Consider the following 21,791-nt stretch of genomic DNA (forward strand, 5'->3'; position numbering starts at 1 on the left):
TATTCAATATGGTTAAAATACACACACCATTATTATTATTATTATTATTATTGGTACTGGACTTGAACCCAGGGGTGTTCTACCTCTAAGTTACGTCCCCAGTCCTTTTTATTTTTTGAGACAGGGTCTCACTACGTTGCCCATGCTGGCCTTGAACTTGCAAGACTCCTGCCTCAGCCTCCCCGTCACTGAGACTGCAGGTGTGTTCCCATGCTACCTCACTTCCTCACTTGCTCATATTTGAATGGATACTTCATAAAAAATGAATGTCTCCAGGCTGAGGAGCCATGGTTGGTATTGTTCTCCATCACATTCCAGGTACCAGCACAGGACAGGCCCTAAGTCAGGAAGATGAGATCTAAAACAACCCAGAGCCACCCTATATGAAATGGCCACTTGGTAATGACCCTTACTCCCTTTGTGCTGGTTCTGTCCTGTGCTGACTCACTTCACTCTCCCAGTGCCCCAAGGGGTAAACGAGTAATCCTGCCATGGTAACAGATGAGAAAACTGAGACATAGAGGAAGAAACCCACTGGTGGAGGCTGCCCTGTCAGTAACTAAAGTTGATTATGTCACTGGGCATGAACCTAGGCAGCCCTACTCCAGGGCCTGCTCCAGACCCCCAGGCTGGCCCACGTTCTGTTCTGGCAGCGAAGGAGGGCTAACCACAGGCTGGCGATGCCTCCCTGCCTCACCACCCAAACCAGACCACGCCACTGCCTCCAGAAAGCCTCCCTGAAAGGAAACCCAACGAGCAGCTGCTCCAAAGGAGTCAGGACCTCTTTAAAAATCCCTCTCCTGGAGAATGGGGTCCTAGAGAAGCTCACAGGGGTTCTTAAACCTTTCTTATGACAGGGACTCTTGTTGGCAGACTGGTGAAGAAGGGTACAATACCAAGAGTACAAAGGAAACCAATTCCAATCAAGTCCTCTTAAAACAAAACCAAATCTGAGACATGGTCCTATCCATGCTTCTTGATCAACGCTTCAAATTATGAGATCTAGTGGTGGGTACAATAACTTCAGTGATTCAGAAAAACGAGTGTGACATTTTATGATACTTGCAATTACTGTAATGTCATATGAAAATATATGTGGCTTCCAGTGTGACAAAGTCACAGGTGTTGCTAACAATTGTGGTTTGTTGCTCTCGTTCATAAGGAAATGCTATATTTCAGTGACATGGTAAAGAAAACAGAGACGTGATGTTTTTTCCCAGCCAACTTCATGATCCTCTTCACTTCTTGAGTCCACACACCCAAGATCAAGAACCTCCTAACTAGGGCTGGGGCTGGAGCTCAGTAGCAGTAGTGCTTGTCTATCATGCACAAGGCCCTGGATTCATCCCCGGCACCGCACGCACACACAAAACCCTACACTCAACTTGGAACAAGGTAAAGATGGAGCAGGTTCCAAGAGGAGACAAAAACTTGGGAGTGTGGGGCAGATTCAGCCTCATGAAGTTGGTATGGGAAAGGTCCTAAGTGCTGGCTGTTTCCGCCCATCCTGCACCATTTCCCTCCCAGGGTCAGCTCTCTGAATCTCCTCTTTTCTCATTCTTGGCATTTCTTATGTGGTTGGGGGTGGAGGTGGGACTCACCTGGACTGGTAATAAAGCCACTGTATCACTTTCCCTGTTTCTGGCATGGGTGCAAAAATGATCAGAGCCAAAAAACACGTACCCCAGGACAGCGTTGGGACTACAGGAAAGAAAGATGGCTTATTTTCCCTGAGCCTCTGAAGCTGGTTAGACCTACTTATGTTGGTGACTCAGAGCCTGCCTGAGAGTAAACCAACACAGAGGAAAGCTGAGCCCAGAGGTAGAAGGAAAAGGATCCTGGCAATCGCACTGGAAGCCCTGGATCCCACCATTCCTGAAGCCCGTATAAGACTCTCCCAGGCTACTGAGTCCAAACATTTCCTTTTATACAAAAGCAGGCTGACCTGAATTTCTATTTGTTCATACAACCAAACGATTCTGAACTAACATAGAAGGGCTGAGGCAACCGCCATTCTCAATGATTCCCACGACTCACCACCAGGCCTTTGGGAAAGTAAAAATAAAAAATTAAAAAATAGTTACTATACATAGAAACAGCAAATACAGAAAAACACACACTTGTAAAAAACTCAAAAATAGCCTCTTGAGCAGTTGCTGTCCCTCAGCTGGTGTATGAAGTCCTAAAAATTTTGATTTTCAAAATGTTTGGCAGGGCAAGGGGGAACCAGAAGCACCCAGAACATTTTCCTTTATCACAAGACTTTCCATTAAAAAAATTCCTGGGATGATCAGGAAGCCCCTGTAATAAACCTCTTGTAAAATTTTAATAGCTGCTTTTAAAATTGCAACGGAAATTGCTTTTCTGCATCTCTAATTTCTCTCCCTTTCTCTAATGCAATACACATGGCTCTGTAAAGGCAGATCAGCAGTAATGTCAACGGTGCCTTCTCTTCGGCCGGGAACTGCCTCCTGCAGGAGGCTGTGGAGACCCATCAGTCAGGGATCCCTCCCACAGGAAAAGAAAATGCTTGGTTGTGGAAAGGAGGGCTCAGGCCAAGAGTCCGGCCAGGATCTGCTATTCCAGAACCTCACCTGAGACTACTGGGAAGGGAGGATGCCCTTGGAGTTGTCTTGGCAATCCCAGCATGGTCATGGCTGTGGCTCATCTGTCACACACGTTACACCCACAGACCAAGCACTTCACTTTCCACTGGTTTATACCATGAACAGAATCCCAGAAAAAGAATGGGCATGAGGAAGTCTCCTGGCCTGGCTCCTAGGCCACATGTTTCCTCCCTTGGGCCACAGGGATTGGCTCTGGGAAAGGTAACTGGGCCAAGCAGGGCCAATCAGAGCTGGTCCTGGAAATTTTGCTGTGATTACTGGGTGAGAGAGATGAGATGGAAGGCAGGGAGCTGAGGGCTTCCCAGCGGCAAAGTCCTGATGAGAATACCTGAGTGGTGACTCCATTTACAGCAGTTTCGGGATTTTCAGGTCCCTGAGCCATTAACTTCCCTTTGCAGTTTAAGCTGGGAGATACTGTCACTTACAATAGGAATAACAGAAACACGCAGGGACCTCAAAACTCAACACGGTGCTCATGCTTCATGTTTGAGTGTACATGGCTTTTCAAAAAAATAAAAATAAAAAATAAACTGTCCCATCTCTCAGGCAAAACAAAAATCCACAAAAATACTGCACACCTCAAGATGTCAAAGACCTCTGAAACCCCTGTCCAGAGGAACTGAGTGAAGACTACTCTGATCTAGTCTGGCCTCCACTTGCTGGATAAGGACACTGAGGTTTGGGATGCTTAAGTGAATTCTTTGGGGCTCAGTGTCAGCTGGAGAAGAGAGCAGGATGCCGAGAGCCCCAGGAGGTTTCACCTTGAACTCCTCAGAGGGTAAGGACAGGCAGTGAGTGAGACTATAGATCTCTAGAGCACTGTTTTATCTACACTGGCTCCAGTTTTTTCTGTTTTATAAAATGGACTTTCAGGGAAGTGTCTGCAAACAGTTCCACAATTTCATAATTAATGTGCTGAAAACCAATCTCCCAAGTAATGGTTCAGTGACCTTGGTTTAGAGCCTCATTGAGACCCTCTGAACATGCCACGACTGGTGAGGGTTCCTGCATTGTGCCTGGCTGGCCAGGGCGCTGCTCCCTGACTCCAAGGCGAGGGAGCACACCTGTGCTTTTCTGTCCCTGTACTTATAGACCTGACTTTTCTATTCCATCTCATCCCCAATGGAAGGGATCACCCACTCACACCACTCCACACCTGCCACAGTGTGGATTTGGGCCCCCAAAGGCCTATGTGTTAAAGAGGCTTGGTCCTCAGCTTGGTGCTTTAGAAGGTGGTGGATCCTTTAAGAGGTGAGGCCTAGTGGGAGATTTTCAGTCACTGGAGATGTACCCTTGAAGGGAAATATGGGACTCTGGCTTACTCTTTTTTGCTTCCTGGCCAACATGAAGCCAGCTTCCTCCACCACACAATCCTGCCATGATGTTCTGCCTCGCCACAGACCCAAAAGCAACAGGCCAAGTAACCATGGATTGAAACCACTAAATCTGAGCCAGAATAAACCTTTCCTCTTTTTAAGTGGATTGTCTCAGACATTTTGTTACAAAACAACTCCTCTTTACCTGGCCCTCCCTGAGGAAGAAGGGATGGCTAATCTAACTGGTCAGGAATTGTGACTGTTACTGGCGTCTGCTTTCAATGAGCAGGATTCCTAGCCCGCCGGAGTCAAGCCAGAGATGGCAGGAGGTTCTTTCCTGTTTCCTGTCGAGGAGCAGGATACACTCCTGGGCAGTTCCATGTGACCTATAAGAGCGCCTTGGCCATAGGCACCCTCTCTTGCCAGGTGGTGAGGAGGGACAGCCAGGCCTCTCCTCTCCACAGAGCCGCTATAGAAGTGGCTGGTCTAGGCACGATCATCTGAGGTGGTGGAGAACTATACCCCGGGAGGCCTTCCGCCACAAGCTTCCTTTTTGGAAGTTACCAGAGCTTCACGTCGGGCGTCAGAGGTTTACTTACCCAACTAATAAAGTGGTTTTCTTGTGCTTCATTTAGAGAAGATTCCCACTAGACTTCCCCTGCCCTGTCTTTGAAGTAGTGACTTAGGAAAATATCTGCTCATCCCCGCCTCCACCCACACCGCGACCAAGAAAAGCTGATCTGGGAAGAAAGGAGTTTGCTTTGGGAAAATCTAGGCCCTCAACAGCCACAGAGAACATCTTGCAATTAATCATATTTTCTCTTATGACCTATATTCTATTAATAACCTGCATTAACGATTTAGCACTGGGTCTTTCACTGATGGATGAAATATCACTCAGGCTGGGTCACTGGCTCTGAGGATCGCACTTCCTCATTTCCTATGCCCCAACACCTCACCTGCCTCCAAAGATAAGTGGGCCAGTGCAGGGCCCAGGACATGGAGCTGTGGGGACTCCACTGTGCCAGGGGCCTGATGGCTGTCCTGCCTGCAGCCTAGCCCAGGTAACGCCATGGTGGTGTGGCTCGCAGATAGAGCTCTGCAGGGAAGCTGCTCAGGGAAAACACTGTGACCATTTCACATACAGCAGATTGGTCAAAATGTCAGAGTCTGACAACACCAAATGTGCTGAATTGTGGAGTAAGGGGAACTCTCAGTCACCGTGGGCGGGAGTGGAAATTGGAACAAACATTTTTGGAGAGTAGTTTGGCAAGTTCTTGTAAAGACAAAGAGGAACCTCAGTGGTGCGCTTCACTTCTCCCACTGGCTGGTGCCAGGGTCCTTGCTGAGCTCCCAGTCCCAAGTGCAGCCTTGTAAATTCTCATTCCAGGTTCAAGCACAGGTTGATGTTTTGATTTTACTACATGCCAGGCACCTTTTTAGCTCTTTAAATCAATTCATTTAACCCTGTAACAACATGGAAATTCTACTAGGATCCCTAGGTAGCCCACCAGAAAATGGAGGCACAGAGAGAGAATTTGCCCACGCAAGCTGCACCCAGTAAGCAGGTGGCACAGCAGGAAGGATCTGATGCAGGGGCTCTGGTTCCAGAACCTCCACCAGTGCAGCAGTGAAGAGCGTGGGCTTAGCCTCGAGCCCCAAATGTTGATGGGGCAAAGATCCAAAGGTAAACAGAAGAATACAAGCGTGTTTAGAAGATACACAGAGCACATCTTCATAACCTTGGGGTAGGTCATGGCTTCTCACCCAAGGATTCTAGAAAAGTGCTTGCTCTCCTTCCAGAAAGGATCAGACTCATCTACACAGCCCGTTGCCCCTCATTAGTCTGTTTTTTTTTTTAAGCTTAGAATGTGGACGTAATAGTTGGATTTGAGAGGTCCCTCTATTCCCCAGAACACTACCCTGCCCAGAAGAGAAGGATGAACCTCTGGCTTCCTGATGAAGATGGTTGCAGCAGCCATCCTGTGGCCATGGGGTTCCAAGAGAGAGCAGAGCTGGTGTCAACCTGTCAACCTCTCCCTCCAGGTGCTGTCATGTGACACAGCCTATGCCCCCACCCTGGAGAGTTGGCTGATGGCCACTGACAAGGGCTAAAAGTTGTCTCAAAGACTTGGCTCAGAGATGAATTTGGAGAACCCAAGATTTCCACTGAGCGAAGTTGTTCAGAGACATCTAGAGAGATGACCAGGCACCTGAACTAATTCTCAGAGGGCCTGAACTGGGAACAGCTTCCTTCTCCCCACAGACTTTTAAGAGAAGTTGGGGTGACTATCATTTCACAGGCTAAGTCCAGCCTGCTGGCACAATTGCACTGTGGTCTGCTGGGCCCTGGCTCCTGGGCTCGGGAAATCCTGCATAGCTTGTGGATCCTTTTTCCTCCTGTCACCAGACATTTGCTGGATGTGCCAACAGTTAAGCCCCTTCCTGCCCTCCTGTAAAAACAGCTTGTCAATGTGGTTTCGACTGCTGGGTGCTTTTCCACAAAGCATTCTCCACATCCCAGCTAATCAGACAGAAGTTAGAACAGTGGTCAATCTACCAAAATAGGTCAGGCTTTATTTTTTAATCCTCTTATTCATAATATATTGAAAGGGAAGAATGAAAAAAAAAAAAAAAACGTTAATAGTGAGAAAGTCTCTGGATACTTAACCTCTCAGTTTCTTCATCTATAAAGTGGGGATAATTACAAGGGTGTTGTGAGGATTAAGTACAAAATAACTCCATGAAGAGCTGGATCTAGCTTGTAGTAAGCGTTTACTAATAAGAGCTATCATCATTCTTATTGCTGGTGGCATGGAGGATTTTCTGGGCAGGTGGGACCTTGGGAAGACCTTCTGGCCATCCAGATAACCCAGAGAAAGTCACTGCTCTGATTCTGACTGCTCAGGGAATAAAGGAGGCTGAAGGTCCAGGCCAGTGCAGAAGCTGGCTGCCACGGCCAGGGACCTGCGCAGAAACAGACCTACCACAGTTGCTAACTGCCCACCATATGCAGACTCTTCCCCTCCTTCTCCGCAGTCAGGGCTGGTTAACAAGGGGTACGGGGAAGCTGCTGTGGACCTCTGAGGAAAGTTCCCCAACTTGTGGCTGCAGCAGCCCCATTGGGCCATGAAGCCATGATAAGGATGAGAGCTTTGTCACAAGGATGGTGAAGCAAAAAGATTTGAGATGAAAGGATCCTGCTTTTCCTGATGACCACAAAGCTGCCACCCCAGCCCTGGACTGCCATTCTCTGGACATTTTGCTCACGAGAGAAACCACTCTCTGTTATTTTTTTCAATATCCTGGCAGCCAAATGATTACCACTGGAAAATCCCCTTTCCAATGAGACTGGGTCTTACATAGCAGGCAAGCAACCAGGGGGTCCGGCTAGCAACTGCTATCATTTCAGGTGGCCTCATGGTTTAGGACCTCAGGACCCTAACCATTTCCTCAACACCAATGGAAGCTAGACATGGCGTTTCACACAGAATGGGACTGGAATCATTCTGCCTTAAGAGGAGATGAAATGAGAAATGAGAGTTACGCTATGCCATTCATAGCAACTGTTAAGTACTAGCCTGCACTGGACAGGGGGAGCTGGAGGCCAGATACGAAGGACAAGAGAGGATACGGGACCTGCCATTACAAAGCTTCTGGTCCAGAATAAGGGCCAGAAAATAAATAGGCAAACACATACTGGGCAGGACACGGCACGAATGAAGCCCAGATCTAAAGAAGAACGGAGAGGGAGGCCAGTGAAAAGAACAGGTCAACAGAATGTGCTACGTCCAGACCAGGGAGCGTGACGCCGTCACAAGAAGGAAAGAAGGTCCGATCCTGTGTGATACGGATGAGCCTCGAAAACACGATGCTGGGTGAAAGGAGCAGGCCAAACGAGGCCACACATCATGATCCCACTAACACGATTCCCCAAACTGGCAAATCCACAGGGACAGAGAGTAGATTGATAACTACCAGGGACTGGGGAGGGAGAAGTTGGGGGGTGACTTGTAAAGGGTATGGGGTCCCTTTCTGGGTCAATGAGAACGTTCTGGAGTTAAATACTAGTAATGGTTGTACAACGCGAGAATACACTTAAAAAGTGGTGAATTTTATAGTTGTATGAATTATATCTCAATTAAAAGTTAGCTGAAAGGCTATATTACTGGATTGGTAATAAAAGTCTCTAAAGGGGAAGGAGAAGGAGAAAAGGAGAGGAGAAGCAGAAGAGGAGGAGGATCCGAGGAGACTGATGAGTTCTGATTTCCATTTTTGAAAAACCCCTCTGGCTGTTGCATAGAGACCATTGGGGTGCAAAAGAAACAGGCAGAAACAGTGGGGTGGCTGCTACCCTGAGCTGGCTACTAGGCCCAGGGCTAGGGCAGTGGAATGGAGAGGAGGAGGCTGGTGAGGATCTATTTCAGGTGACAGACAAACCGGCCTTCCTGATAGACTGCCACAGGGTGAGGGAGAGAAGCCTCATGAGTTTCCCTCTGCAGTTTTCTGCTAGATTCAAACTGTATCCAAGATCAAGAGCAGTTCACCAAAAGCCTATTAAATGAACCAAGTAAACAGTCGCTGCTTCATTTTTGGTAGAGCACATTTTTGCATTTTCAATCAAGATGTGACTTTTCATAGATATATATATGTTTTCTGGTCTGAGTAAACGAGGGTTAATGTTGTCATTTGTCAAGATGGACCCTCATTTGGACAAACAGGTGCAGGTGAGGACAGTGGCTGTTTTGATCTGAACGCAATCAGGGCTGGGGATGCAACTCTGGCAGAGCACTTGCCGAGCGTGTGCAAGGCCCTTAGTTCCAACCCCAGCACCACAAAAAGGGAAAGAAGAAAGTATAGTCAACTGAAAATGTACCTGTCCTTTAAATGATTTTAATTCCTAATGTTAAATGTTATTAACTTAAGTCCGTTAAAATTGTGGCACTGACATAACCCTATTTCAAACTGGTAATTTGTTACCTGGTGTGACAAACCCAGAGAGGGCCGACTTCACAGGCAGGAGACCAAGTAGCTACACAGGCCCTCAGCTTGATCTAGTACTGTCACTGTCTTGAAAACTGTAACAATTCTATCTTTAAACTTCTTTCTTTCTTTTTCTTTTTCCTTCCTTTCTCCTTCCTTACTTTCTTTTCTTTCTTTCTTCCTTTTTTTCCCCCCCAGTGCTGGGGAATCAAACCCAGGGCCTTGTGTATATTAGGCAAATGCTCTACCACTGAGCTGCGTCCCTGGCTCTGAACTTGTATTTTCAAGGTGAAGTCCAAGAGCTAATGGAGCATGCATGTGTGAAGGGGATGCATTCCTGCAGCCGCTGCTCCTGGCCACAGCACTCACATGGAGTATTCCCAACGCCCACAAGCACAGGATCTCAGGGGACTGATGACCACAGAGGCCCAGCAAAGGAAAGATAAGTAAAGTCATACCCACAAGAGAAGGTGAGGACACTATCAGCCCCCAGAGGTGCTTCCTTTAGAGCCAGGACTTGTCTGACACAGGAAGAAGGGAATGAGAGTCTAAACTCTAAAGACCAAGGAGCACTACCATAAGCTTTCCTACTAGCCACATTTCCCTGAATTAGCCAATCAGGTAGGGGGATGGAAAGAGAAGGATACAGCAACCCACTTCCTTTTCTTTTTAGTAAGCCACAGAGAGTGTTGGCAGAACGGGCACATATCAAGATGAAACAAAACCAGGGGTGGTGGCACATACCTGTAATCCCAGCCACTTGGGAGGCTGAGGCAGGAGGGTCGCAAGTTGGAACCTAGTGAGTCCCTGCCTCAAAATAAAAAATGATGGGGCTGGAGATGTGGCTCAGTGGTAGAGCACTCCTGGGTTCAATCCCCCAGTGTTGCCCCCCCCCCCAAAAAAAAAGAGATAGAAACATCTGGAGTGGTTTTTGCAGCCTTTCCACTGTTCTGGTAGGAGTGAAATTTTAGCGTGCATGTCGGAGCCAGGAAACACCAAGTGTGCAATTTAGTGATTCCACACACAAATTAAACAATCTGCTATTCACATTAAAAACTGGCATGACACAGCACAGACATGAAGGGTAAAATTCATGCTAATAATTTACACTTTTAACTTTTCTTTATATTACCTCAGCCTGACTCCTTCAAGGATCCAGCTCTTTCTGTGTCTCTACTCAGTTGCCCAGAGAGTCCCCGCATCTCAACACTGGCTGCCCTCCCTCCTGTGGCCTCGCTAGTCCTGGAGTGTCACCCCCTCATCATTCCCCTGCTGCTCACACCTCTGTAAATGGAGCCCTCACACTGCAGGCTCTTCCACATCCCCAGAGGCACAACGCCCTCGGCTTCCCTCCAGGATCCCGGCCAACCCTGAAGACACCTACAACCTGAGCCAGACGACACCACAGAGCCAAGGCCGACTGGCCTCCCTCCTCAGAGGGGGTCCGAGGAAAGACAAGCCAGTGAGAAGGGAGCTCTGACCTTTGATGAAGAGCCCACAGGAGGGGAAGGGAGAGATGCTGCGGTCAGGACAGGAAGGACTCTCATCTCGGTGAGGGGAGGGTACAGGAGGGACACTGGGAATAAAGGCGTTCTAGTCAGAGGCTGGGGAACGGCTCAATTGACCTGCACGCCTTTCCCTATGAGGACAAGCACTGAACAAGTGAAGCCCAGCAGGAGGCAAGCTGTGACTTACAGGGGCCAAGAGTGCCACCCCACAAACCTCCACATGCCGTCTGAGGGGACACAAGGCCTTGGAAGGATGTGTCTGCTGGAAGCAGGGGTAGGAAGGGAAGGGGAGGGGGCAGAGTCCCCCAGAGATCAATCCTGGGCTCCTAACTGGAGACCCACGGTGCTAAGACACCTGGAGTGGTCCGACGAGACTGTTCTGTGGGGCATCCACCCACCACCTTCCTTCCAGGTCCGCAATCCCATTTAGGAATGGGGCATGAGAAGTGGTCCCTGGTGGCTCCATGTGGTGGCCCAGGGAGGACTGAGGTAGGCAGTGGCTGTGTTGCCTGCCCCTCTGGGCTTCACTGGAACCCAGTCAGACCTGGTGCCTTGACCCAGCATCTCCGCGGCTCTCGTGTCAGTCTATGAGTGGCAGCCTTGGCACTGCATGGTCACAGGTGACCAACTCTTGCTTATTTCATTCCACCCAAAGACTGGGAAGTGGATCAAACTGTTGCCTGTCAAGGTCTGAGAAACCACTTCTCACCCTAGCATCCATCACGGGAACACACTAGCCTGACTGAGAGGCCCAGTGAGCAGGAGCCCACGCCATGAGCTCTGCGCCCGTCCACCCTCCCCGCTGGGCGTCCAGTACCGACTCGCACGTGAAGATCTTCCTTTTGTTTTGCTGCAGATGTGAGGCAAGTGCTCTACCACTGAGCCACATCCCCAGCCCGGGAGGTCTGTTTTGACCACAGATCAGGACACTGCCAAGTCCCCCAGCTGAATGCTGGGCTGAGTAGACCACGTGACCCGGAGAGTCTAGAACACCCATCACCCCAAACAAGATGACAATGACTCCTGTCACTCTATTGTCTACAAATAAGATCATATTAATTTTTCAGAATATTGCTTTCCCCAAAACACATCAAGGACGTGCCTCCAAATCAGCTAGGAGCACTCTTACCCTCTCCTTTCTTAGTAGCTGATATTCCAATAATATGAATGTGCCATATTTTTTTTAATCATTCCCTAAAAAATGGGCATTTGTTTTATTTCCAGAGTTTTAAAATTTTTTTAAATTTTTTGCCACTGAAAACAATTCTGCAGTAAACATCCTTTGTTCTGGGGCTAGTGCGTCTGTAGGGCAGCATCTCAGGAGGGGCAGTGCTGGGTGAGGACTACCTGTGGACTATTATATTTGGATAATTTCCAAGCTGAGGTGCAGATATGCATGAAGAATATACACTTTTTTAATATTTATTTTTTAGATGTAGTTGGACACAATGCCTTTATTTTATTTATTTTTATGTGGTGCTGAGGATCGAGCCCAGGGCCTCACTCATGGTAGGCCACAACCCCAGCCCCTATACTTGTTTTTTTATTGAATGTGCGCCTGGAGGAACACACCTGAGAAGTCTTGCCTAGGAGGGCTGTGGACAGGGGAGGGAGACTTCTCACTGAATGCTTTTGTGTGTCCTTTTTATCACATGCATGTACTGCTCATCAAACAAAACAAAAAGAAAAGTTTTTCAGAATGTCTTCTAAAAAGGTCTCGGTGATCTGCGTTCTCCCCAGCAACTTGGGAGAGTACTTTCTGAGCTCACTAATGCCCTATATTTTTCTCCTTCAAGGTTGTTTCACCTTTTTTTTTTTTTGTACCTGGTGCGAGCTAAACATGTCAAATTACCCCTTCCTGTGACCTGCGACTGCTCCTAGTCCGAGGCTCCTGGGCAGGCGGGAAGCCGACTCCCAGAGGTGCCAGTGTGGACAGGTGGCCTGGCCGGCACATAACAGCAGCACAAAAGAGAGAGCCAGGCCAGAGCTGGCGCCAGGTATGCGGAGATCCGAGGACTCTGTGGCAGGAGGAGGGGAAGGCGGCTCTCTCTCCTCTTGTGTGCTCTCAGGTCACGTGCTGTGATTTTAAACTCACGCTGGATAAGCTGCTCTTACTGGCTGAGTGAACTAAAGCTCCCCAAATGCCCAAAGTCCCTCAAAAAGACAGAGGGAGGCTGCCGTGGGGCTGAACTGACAAGAATAAGGCCAGAGAAACCAGAGGACAAAGAACGTAGGAGAACCCAGCTCACAGACACAGAGACCTTCTCTTCCTACAGGACAAGCTCCCTCCAGTGATGGCCCAGAACCAAAGGCCTGCCCAGCCACTGCTCTGAGCCCTGGGAAAACAAAGCTGAGCTGAGTGCAGAGACTAAGGCAGGAAGGCCATCAGGGTGCCTGGGGTGGGGTGGCTGTAGTGCTGGTTCAAACTCTGGACCTACCTGGGGACGGGTAAGGGAAGAAGGCATGGGCTTGGCCTCAATGAGAAAGCAGCTCCGGAGAAGGCAAGGGTAGGGGAGCATCAAAGAATGTCAAAATGGCCAGACTCCACATGATCAATGGTCGACATTCCCCAGCCCCCTGTGTCCCACACTCTGGCCTGAGCTGAAGTGAAGGGGAAGCTCCTTGTACAGCCCCAATACGGGGCTCCTGCCTCTGCTCTGGAATGCCTTTGCCCTTGATCTTTCAAGATTTAGCCTCTTGATCTGAAAGAAAATGGGAGGCAACCTGAGAGTCCACTTAGGGGCAAGCCAACAAATTGTGCTAGACACACAATAGACTTGATGATGTTCCTCCTTCTCCCATCCTCCACAGCAACTGCACTAGCAAGCCCTGTTGCCATCACCCGCTCGGATCTCTAAAAGTCTGCTCTTGACTTTCTAGAAATTATTCTCTAGCTAACCAGAGGACTCAAATAAAAAAGGAATCACATCAGGCTGCTTTCTTGCTTAAAGTTCTTTGACACCTTGGCCAGGCACAGTGGCACAGGCCTATGGTTTCAGTCATTGCAGAGGCTGAGGCAGGAGTCACTTGAGCCTAGGAGCTTGAAGACAGCCTTGGCAAGGCCTCTAAGACCTTGTTTTCTCCTTTACCAGCACTCAAATGCTCCCAGCACAGTAGCTGCTTTTCTTTAAGTTTATTGCTGCCCCAGGGCCTTTGCACATTTTGCCCTAGCTAGTCTCATAACTCACTGCTTCTTGCCAGTCAATTCTCCCTGCAACTATTCCCTCTCAGGGAGGCCTCCCCTGAGCACCCTAACTTAGGTGGCCCCTACTTCACCTTGTTTTTATTCCTTGCAGTGTACTTGTCAAAAATGTTGGTTTTTGTTTTTTTAAAATTGGTTTCACTGAACTCCATGGGTGCAGGGCTGTTGTTTTATTCACAATGATACCTCCAGACCCTGGGCAGCATAGCATCCACAAGACGCTCAGAGGATATATGCTAAATAAAGGCTCTTGCAGCTTTTAGAAAAATTAAGACACATCTATATATACCCTATGCCTTTTCATTGAGTGAATGAAAAAGAAGACTAAGTAGAGACACATATTTCTACGTGCACAGAAATTTCTGAGACTCAGGCTGGGGCTATAGCTCAGTTGGTAGAGTGCGTCTCTTGTATGCACAAAGCCCTGGGTTCAATCCCCCGCACATGAAAGAAAAGAAATTTCTGAGACTCTACCTATCCTCCATGGAACAAGCATCAATTAATCATGCCAGAGAGCCAGACTGGCCAGGTGGCTAAAGGAAAAGCACAGTGCGGCACCCTCAGAGCCTCACAGGCAGGGCCCAGCAGAAGAGACCCAGCCTGTGTCCCCCTCTCAAGGGGACTCTGCAAAGGGGCTGAGAGTGAAGGGAGGACTTCACTAGCTTACAAGGCAGCCAATGGCCCTTTCCTGACCAGTCAGAGCAGCAGTGGGTCTTCGTTTGTTCCTTTTTTTTTTTTGTGGTGCTGAGGATTGAACCCAGGGCCTTGTGCATGTGAGGCAAATGCTCTACCACCTGAGCTATATCCCCAGCCCTGATCCTCATTTCTTAGAATTCATGCAAAGAGGGAAAGGCCTCTGGGGCCTTGGGCCCACTTGTGTAACGTGAGGACGATGGTCCCTATCCAGGCTTGTCACCCAGAACATATAAGCAGCTACTATGGGCCACATTTGGTGCAGACGTGAGGGGTCCAGCAAGACGTCTACCTTCCCCGAGCACGGGCTCTAAAGAGGATGGTTCAGAAGGCAAATAAACCCAACAGCTGACAACAAGCAAGACAAAGAGAAGCAAAGGCAGGAGCAGAAAATGACAGTGGCAGGAAGGGTTGCTCCAGACAGTCCTCTCTGAGGCAGCATTTCAGCCATTCAGGCAGAGACCTGAATGAAGAGATTAAATTTAATTACACAAACACGTACGTACTTGTGGCTGGGTCCTTGCATGGATATGCATACGGACATGTACCACACACATGCGCAGACACACAAGTACTTCATACAGATTGCTACACACGGTGCCTGATTCCTGAGGTGATGGAATTTGAGAGTTTGGAGTGCTCCAGAGGTGACTGGAATTGAAATCTTCACAAGACCTACACTCTCCCTCCGATTTCCGCTGTGCCCTCCAGCACTGAGGATTAGGAATGAAAGGTGTCCTTTCCATTCTAACACTTGACAGGGGCACCTGGTAGACGGGGAGCTACAGGTCTCATTCCACCTTCCCAGCTGCACCGTGTGCCCTCTCAGGGACAGCCCTAACCACAGTGCCCTTTGTAGGACATTTCCCATCTTTTGCTCTGATAAGCACATTGTCATGAATAATCTTCAGCAAGCGTCAGTCCTCACACCTGGGAACATTTGTAGGCAAAAATCCCCAGAGCGGAACCACTGAGGCAAAGGAAGGGCATCTGCAGAGTCATGCGGGTGACACCATCCATGTCCCCTCCCAAGCATCGGTTCCAGGTCCCTTCCCACTAGCAGTGGATGAGCTGCCTGCTTCCCCACACCCCTGACAGCAGCGCATGCTATGCCTTCTGCTCTGCCCTTCTGAGAGGAGAAAGATATTATCTCAGCATGATTTTAATTGGCATTTCTCTCATGCACAGTGTTGAGGATCTTTTTGTGTGTCGAAGAGGCATTTCCTGTTTTTACAGACAATGCCATGGCAATGTGGCAGACATGTCATCTCCCTAGATGGTTTTCTCATGCATGTATTCAGAGCCCTCCTACTTTCCTCGCCCAAACCCCCTTACAGTCCCCAGTCCCCAGAATATCAATGGCTTGAAGCCCGACATTCTGTCCAAACCCAGACAGTCAAGCATGACCTGGCCCTGTCTACTTCTTTTACCTTCTGTCGTGCCCATCCCCCTTCACACATGACATTTCCGTGTTCAGGTCTTTTAGCTCCTCACCACCCTCAGGACATTTGCATGTGCTGTCCCCAACTCATACCCTGAAATCACCACTGCTGCCACCTCTTTCCCAGATTGGCAACTCTTACTGTTGCTCTTAGCCTCAGTACCACCTCTCCAACTAGTAACATAGCGTTTTGGCACCCATTCTTTCCCTCCACAATTGAGCTTGTGTTTACCTGGGAGTTGCTTGTTTAACATCTCCCCCCTGCCACCACACACATGCACACACACACTCACTAAGCTCTATGAGAGTGGTGACAGGACTCTCTAGTTTAGAGCTGAGTTCTCTACCTGAAGCCTGCACAGAGAAGCGAGGTCAGGGCATGTTTATGGACTGACTGACAGACACATGCTCAGGAAGGACAGGGTAGCCTGAGGATACAGCATGAATAACGGACTGCCCTCTCCTGGCTGGTTCCCTCCTCCATAGCCCACAGCTTAAGAGTCTCCTGGCAACTTTCCCCGATGCCACACCTTCCCTTCCCCTCAGTGGGTAAGGTGCTTCCTCGGGGCACCCCCAGCTCCACCCCATGCCTCCCCTCCCCTCGCCCTGAACTTTCTGGACAGTTGTCTGCTGTCCCCCCTCCCCCCTGGAATAGTAAGCTCAATAGGACAGGCTCTGGGGCTCTTGTTCACTGCTTTGTCCCAGCATCACACAGCATAGGGCTGGGCCTGGAGGACTGGCCAATAAATGTTTGTAAACAAATCAACAGTATATGTACCTTCCTAGGAGAGAAAGTAAACATTATGCACTTGTTCCCAATCATCCATTTAGCCATAGTGCGCTCTGCGCCATTAAGGAGGAATGTAGGACATGGGTAGCAGGGAGAGCCGTGAAGGAAGGAGGCCTTGACCCGGGATGGGAGTCAAGGTCACTTCCTAGGGAGAGGATGTGTCCACTGACCTTTGCAGGAAGGGCAGGAGCTGGTGGGTAGAAGAGGTTCTAAGCAGAGGTTCATGTGTTCTCAGGCCAGAGTCTGAGGCCACATTAACTCAGGGAAGTCCCCACAGAACACCAATAGTGAACCACGGTCTAAGCATGTCTCTGCTGGGCACCGAGCTACATTCTGGACATGCGCTGATGCACTAGCTTCTCCTCTTACTGCACCCACTTTTCAGCCGGGGGAAGGCCCAGGAGAGTGGAGAATGTTTGAGTCAACTCAGCAAATGTGTAGCAGGGCTGGGACATCAACTGGGCCCTAGGTCCCCGGTTTTGCCTTCTCAAGGCTCCAGGATCACTGAATCCTCACCCAAGAGTTCACAGACCTTTGCTGAGGTGAAATTTTCCAAAAATGTGGCAATGCTATCACCTATGCTGGCCTAGACTATAAGCAGCAGACAGGGCAGGAAGGGGTGCTGGGAAGGAAGAGGGTTCAGGACCAAGAAGAAACAGGCACAGGGACATAAACCTAGAGCCTGACTCAAGATGGCAGAAACCAGAAACACAGAGGCTGCCTGAATGAACGCGTGGCCTGATCGTGCCTGACAGGGAGAGGGCGAGAAAAAATCAAATGCTTCCTGGGAGAAAAAAAATAGTCAAACATATTTCTTACATGTATGGAAATATATCTGGAAGGACAACCCGTACACACAAAAATACTGGTAACAGTGGCTGCCACTGGGAAGAGGAGCTTGGATAGCTGGGGGACAGGGATGAGAAAGAATCTTGCTCAGAAGTTATGCCCCATAGAACGACATTTCAGTCAACAAGCTGCATATACAATAGTGGCCTCATAAGATTATGTCATCTAGTGGCATAATCAGTAGCCATCTCAGTTTGTCTAAGAACATGGTATTGACGCTCACACAACAAGGACATCACCTAAGGACACAGTTCTCACACAGATCCTCACTGTTAAGTTCTGCAAGACTGTAATATGTTTGTAATGTCAAGCCCTTGAACACATTAGCAACTCAACCCACAGGAAAAATTACGGTGCTGTATACAGAACTCGCAGAAATAGCCACATACAGAGCAAGAGGCATGCAAATCCATCCCCCAAACATGGCTGATGGTTGGGTGGTGGCTCTTGACCCACTACCTCAACTGCCCAATAGAGATGACATCAACACTGGCCTCCAAGGGTAGTTACAAGGATCCAATGAGATGATACAAGCAAAGGATTTACAACAATGGCCAGTGCTCATCATTCCATAAATTACTATCCTCATTACAATATTCTGGTGATGGGAGTAATCATTTAATGCTGTACATAACAGGGCTTGATACTGTGCCTATTGTGAAGTAGACACTCAAAAGAAGCCACTGTTTTTATTATGTAACTACAGGTTGAGCGTCCCTAATCTGAAAATCTGAAATTCAAAATGCTTCAAAATCTGAAACAGTGCTGAAAATGCCACACCTGACCTCATGTGACAAGTTGCAGACAAAACACAGGTGTATTAGCCAGGTATGATGACACATGCCTGTAATCCCAGCAACTTGGGAGGCTGAGGCCCTAAGCAACTTAGCGAGGCTCTGTCTCAAGATAAAAAATTAAAAGGGCTAGGTAGTAGCTCAGTGGTTAAGCACCCCTGGGTTCAATCCTCATACTACCAAAAAAAAAAAAAAAGTACATTAAAAATACTGTACAAAATTACCTTAGGTAATATATATATGGTATATATGAAACATAAATAAATTTTGTGTTTACAGTTGGGTTCCTCCCCCAAGATATGTCACATATAGGTAAATATTTCAAAATCTGAAATATTTCTGGTCCCAAGCATTTTGGATAAAAGACCCTCAATGTTCATTATCACTAAGCCATTCCCTTAGAAGCGTTTAGTAAGCCTCATGTTTGGGGGAAGAGGTTTACTTTTCATGAAATGGACTTGGTTCCTGCCTTTATGGAGTCATTACAGTAGGGAGACCCTGAGTAGCTCAGAGAAGGTGGGTGGCCATCAGGTGGGCCCCTTGGAGGAACATGGAAAGGAAGACCTAATAGTGGAGCCAGTCTTAGGCCAGAAAGGGAGAGGGCAGGAGTGGCAGGGGAGCCAAAGCAGCACCAAATAAACACAAGACATAAGCTGTGTATTTGAGGGTGCAGGTCCTCGGCACCCCGGATGGCAGGATACTCAGGACCTGCAGGATAAAGCCAGGGTCAGGCAGCAGGCAGGGGCCAGGGCATGCTGGGCCTGGTGGGCCATGCTGAAGAGCTGGCGTTCCACAGAGGGCTGCTTCAGAAATCTAGAAAATGCACATGACACTCCTCATCTTCTAGGAGCTTGGGGGTGAAATGAGGCTTTAGTGTCACTATAATCAAGAAGTGTAATTCAACCACCATCTTTTGGGATCTTGATTAAATGACTGCCAGCTCAGAGATTCAATGAGGAGGATACAGTAGGCAGAGCCCCAGGAGAGGACAGAGGGAACAATGACCTGATCCCTGTCTATAGTGCACTGGCCCAGGGAGAGCACCTGTCTCAGCTGACCCGTCTCAAGAACTGCTGACCCGGGGCTGGGGATGTGGCTCAAGTGGTAACGCGCTTGCCTGGCATGCATGGGGCACTGGGTTCGATCCTCAGCACCACATAAAATAAAATAAAGATGTTGTGTCCACTGAAAACTGAAAAATAAATATTAAAAAAAATTCTTACAAAAAAAAAAGAACTGCTGACCCGTCCCTGGTTAGTCTGAAGGGAGACACTGGCCCTTCCTTCCTGGGCTGTTGTGGCTTGGGCTGAGAGAACACAGCGCACCTCTCTGGGAGACTGTGCTGTAGGATGGAGAGCTCAGCAATGTGTGGGTTCCCACCAGTGCAAGGAAAGGCAGAAAGAGAGCACGTGAATGTGAGAGAACGAAGAAAGCAAGATACAGAGGTAGGAGGGAACAGGGAGGAAGGGACTCCTGACAGTGGCTTCTTTGTTCTGGTTCTGATCTACTTGCTGGCTGCTTCCCAGCACCTATTCCATCCTTTCCTTGGTGCTTTTAAGCGGGAGCAACTAGTCTACTACTGTGATTCCCACCCTCTGATCAGTGCTTGGTTCCAGGAAGGTCACATGACCTGGCTAGTCCAATCTGAGAGAAGCCCTGAAGCTTTCTCTGCATTATGGTCGGGGACAAACCCTCTCTCTCAGAATAGGGATAAGGACATACAAGTGGTGCTAACCAGTCTGCAACTTCCGGGAGCCAGGTTTGAGAATGACACCGACACCAGAAGGGCAAATGGGGGCAGGGGTCACGAAAGCAAGTGGATCACTGGCAGTGGCTCTGAGTTCCTGGACCAACCAGCCCAGACACTCGCTCCACTGCAGGGCTTTCCAGTAGAGTGAGCCCATCCTTTCCCCTGGAGTTCATGCCACTTTGAGTTGGTATTTCTGTTACATGTGACCAAGGAACCGACGACCAGTTATACATGCTCCTTCCTGAGGCCTTGCTTTGGTCCTCAGGGCTGCTCCAGCATCCTCTGGCTAAATCCCTCCTTTTTGCCAGAACTGCTGCTATTTAGAAATTTGGCTAATGACTTAACTTGCCCCCTGCCACAATTTCTCCAGCTGTAAAAGGGAGATAATTATAATCGTAAGACTGAATTGCTAAAGGGATTAGAATGATTTAAAGACTACCCAGCACACTGAAGCTCGGTCAGGCACCATATGACATTCCGCACTGCCTTGGTTTGTGTAAGTATGCTCCACAAAGTTGACACAACTGTATTATTCTAAAGCACTAAAGGGTAGCCCAGAGTCTCAGTCACAGTAAGCAATTAGCCACAGCCCTCCCCCACCGTGGCTGCAGTTCCTTTGTTCAGGTCAGCAAATCCCTTCCTCAAAGTACCGAAGGATAGCTAGCCCCGTTTCTGCTAGAAAGGTGGCAAAAAATCTAGTTTCAGTGGGAGGATTTGACTCAACTTCTCCAGCAGCTGGGTCAGGAAGGAAGCCCTCCTGCGCTCATTTCTCCACCAAATACAAGCTGGGCTCTAAAAGTTTCAAAACACAGGGTGAGGCATGCTGGCACAGTCCCCAGGGGGAACAAAGGAAAGAGTGCCTGGTGGAAGAGAAACTGCGACATGCAGGTTCCACAACTCACTCCGCTGGGAGGAGACTCCGGGCTGGATTCCAGCCACATCCGCTCTCCCTGCAGTGACAAGGCAGCAGGAAAAAGGGACCTGCCACGTCTGTATTTACAGCTGGGAACTGGCACCAGCACGGGAAATTCGGAAATAAACTCAGTCAGGAAGTGAGAAGTGGAAGATGCTTCCATGGCAACGCCCATCTGGAGAGCCCTGCCCACAGCTGGAAGCGTTCAGAAGGGGCTTCTCTGGAGAGGTACACGGGCTCATTTCTTCCATTTGCACCGGACTGTGATACGTCAACTACACTTCCTTGGGGATCTTCTGTGAAGCCCCTGTTCGGCTGCTCAAAACATCCATTCCTTTTTGGAACACTGAGTACGCAGTCCTCATCCACCCGCTGCCATTTCTTGTGTTCTCTCCCTGACCGTGGCTCCCTAAAGGAGCAGCTGCCTGCCCTGCTCACGAGTGCCTGGCCCCGAGTAGGTGCCCATCCATGTTTACTGAAGAAACAAACCAAGTGTCCTGTTTTACTGTCATTCACGACTTCAACTAACTCATAAGCGCTGGTGTCCATGGCAGTGGGCCGGCAGTGCTGGCACCTCTGAGGTGCCTCGGGTGGGCCTTTTCAATACGAGGCTCCCTCTCTCAGGGGATGCTGGAAACCCACAGGCAAAAGAATCAAGTGGGACCCCTACTTACACCAGATGCCAAACTTAACCCCAAATGGATAAAAGATCTAAATGTAAGAGTTAAAACTATAAAATTCTAAGAAAAAAAAGGGAAAAGTTTTATGGTACCAGATTTGGCAATGATTTCTTGGATATAATTCAACAGTGCAGGCAACAACACAAATGGACAGATCAGACATCACCAAAAGTAAAACCTCCTGTGAATCAGCAGACACTACTGACAGGGCAAAAGAGCAACCTGGAATGGGAGGAAATATTTGC

The 21,791-nt window shown here is 48.7% G+C and overlaps 1 protein-coding gene across 3 annotated transcripts in view; it reads right to left on the reverse strand.

The window, feature by feature from the left end:
• The window catches only part of Sipa1l3 (signal induced proliferation associated 1 like 3), a 235,067-nt gene that overhangs the window by 137,163 nt on the left and 76,113 nt on the right, over positions 1 to 21,791 (reverse strand). The window lies entirely within an intron of this gene.

Source organism: Marmota flaviventris, chromosome 18 (assembly GCF_047511675.1).
Source record: "Marmota flaviventris isolate mMarFla1 chromosome 18, mMarFla1.hap1, whole genome shotgun sequence".
Classification (NCBI taxonomy): Eukaryota; Metazoa; Chordata; class Mammalia; order Rodentia; family Sciuridae; genus Marmota; species Marmota flaviventris.